This window comes from Gekko japonicus, unplaced genomic scaffold (assembly GCF_001447785.1).
Source record: "Gekko japonicus isolate JY-2015 unplaced genomic scaffold, Gekko_japonicus_V1.1 scaffold1618, whole genome shotgun sequence".
NCBI classification, from domain to species: Eukaryota; Metazoa; Chordata; class Lepidosauria; order Squamata; family Gekkonidae; genus Gekko; species Gekko japonicus.
Window position 1 is genome coordinate 322,392 of NW_015172054.1, and position 2,603 is coordinate 324,994.

The window sequence follows — 2,603 nt, forward strand, 5'->3', positions numbered from 1 at the left end:
AGCTGTCACCTGGAGACTGGCAACAGCTTGTCTGGAGTGTGGGCAGTATGGCATTGTATCTGTCTGAGGTCCCCCTCTTCCTCCTCCTCCTCAGACCCCACCCTCAGCAGGCTTCATCCCTAAAATATCCTGGAAGTTTCCAACCTGGAGTTGGCAACCCTTAACCTTTCTAGGCAACCATCAGCCAACCTTTATCTGCCTGTGTCTTAAGTTTTACACACAAAAAAACCCAGCCTCTGCCTAGGGAAAGGACAGTCTTTCCCTGCAGTGGGAACCAAAGCAGCTGTCATCAGTATCCTCTCCCCCGTATGATCCGCACAACTACCCTATGAGGTATGTTAAGGTTGAACGTGGGTGAATGGGTCATAGTCCAAGTATGATTCGCACAACTACCCTATGAGGTATGTTATGGTTGAAAGTGTGTGAATGGTCCATAGTCCCCCAGGCAGCTTTTAAAACATGAACCTGGGACCTGCACACCATCTGTGGCAGTAATGGGGTGACTGCTGGCACCTTTTCCTATCATTTTTTGCCTTGTGGTATTCTGCTTGTGGTGTGATCTGTCTTCTTTGTGGTGTGGCGTGATTGTGTTATTGGGTTTGTTTCTTTTAAAGGGGAAGTGATGTGTTGTGAGTGAGGACATATGTTACCTCAGAATACAGTAGTTCCCATATGCAACTGAAAATTCCAACTGCCTTGCGGGGGGGGGGGAGTTTGAGGTGTGGAATGGAGTGAGGTCCAATCAGCTTCCATATGCAAATGACCTTGGAACGCTGGGCAGGACTGCACAAAGCAGCCAGTCAACCCAGCCAGTGTCTTCTGAGTGGCAGTTCTTCCGGCCAAACACTAAAGGCGGGCATTTTAGAACGTTGGTCCCCACTACTGCTTTATTATAAGGGAGAGATGTTCTTATGGAGTCTCAGAGCGGCTTACAAACTCCTTTCCCTTCCCCTCCCCACAACAGACACCCTTTGAGACGGGTGGGACTGAGGGAGCTGTTTCCAGAACTGTCCATGAGAGAACTGCTCTGACAGAACTATGGCTTGCCCAAGGTCATCCAGCCAGGTGCAAGTGGAGGAGTGGGGAATCAAACCCGGTTCTCCCAGATTAGAGTCCGCACATGTAACCACTACACAACTGTAAGGAGTTCCAATACTACCATTCCAGCAAGGAAGTCACCTGAGAGAGAGTAACTAGACCAGGGATCCTCAATGCGGTGGGCACCATGGTGCCGCCTGGTCGCCTGTGCAGATTTAAAGGTATCCTATGAAACAGAGCTTCTTTCTGAACTGTTAGAGGCACTATAAGTGCGTTGTGCATAACCTTGCTCCATGAGATTTTGTGGTCAACTCCGCCTCCTGCAGCAGCCATTTTGTGGTCGCGCCCAGCCTGGGTCAGAATTCCAAAGGTGCCTGCGGGCTCATAAAGGTCTCAGGTTGCCAGCCTCTAGGTGGAGCCTAGGGAACTCCTGCTTTTACAACTGATCTCCAGCTGACCGAGATCCACTCCCCTGGAGGAAATGGCTGCTTTGAAGGGTGGACTCCATGGCATTGGACCATGCTGAGGCCACTCCCCTCCCCAAACCCCGCCCTCTCCTGGATCCACCCCCAAAGTCTCCAGGTATTTTCCAACCCAGACCTGGCAACCCTACAAAGGCCGGAGACCCTTGCGCTAGACTGAGACTGCCTGGCAGTTCCGTGGCCGAAGTGGCATTTCGGGTGGGAGAACATCTCCCGTCACCGCTGCTGCGCCCAGACGGCCGGGCGATCAGCTTTCTGAGAGATCGAGTCCAAACAGAAGATAAAACCGAAGCCTTCGCTATCACAAACAAAAACACTAAATATAGCCTCTGTTCCCAGGACACCCTTAAGCTTTTCTTAATATAATGCAGTCGCTGCTTTTCATCTACGTGAAGCGAAAAACAATGGCCAGCAACTCCGCTTTTATTTAAACCTTGACGGGGGTTATTATTTTACCAGAGGCTTTAAGAAATCTTACCTATCAGAAAAATGCAGCTTGGAGACCGAACTTCCTGTTTTCATATTTGGCTCCTGTTTCTCTCTGCTGCCTGTTATTAGCCAGTTAAATATGTAACCGCCTGGGGCTGTATTTTTAGCTCACTTGTGCCTATTGTAAGATCCCGACGGCAGCTTAAGAGCTTACAAATTGAGAAAATGTAATTACCGTATCTGAGATTAAGATGAGGATATACTTAGGTCCTTTGAAACAACCACGTTGTGTGTTTTTTTAAAGTGGAAGTGGATAGTTTTTAAAAAAAAAAATGGCTGAAAACAAACTACCCATACAATCTAAAAATAGCATTTTATTCCCATATTAGATAGTTCATTTGGGGGGAAAGTAACTTTTCACCAGCTAAAGTTGCTTCATTTGATTAAACTCGGCTCAGTTTGAAAAATATGCCCGTGAAAGGGACCCATTGAAGAGCGAGGGGGAAAAAAACGTGATTGCTTGAGGTATCACAGCCTAAGTAGTTGCCAAAGGCTTCCAATTGCTCCATATATTGGAACCAGGGCCATTTTGGGGCAGGAACGCACAGGAACGGAGTTCCGGCTGGCTCCTGAGTTGGCCACACCCAGCAGGAA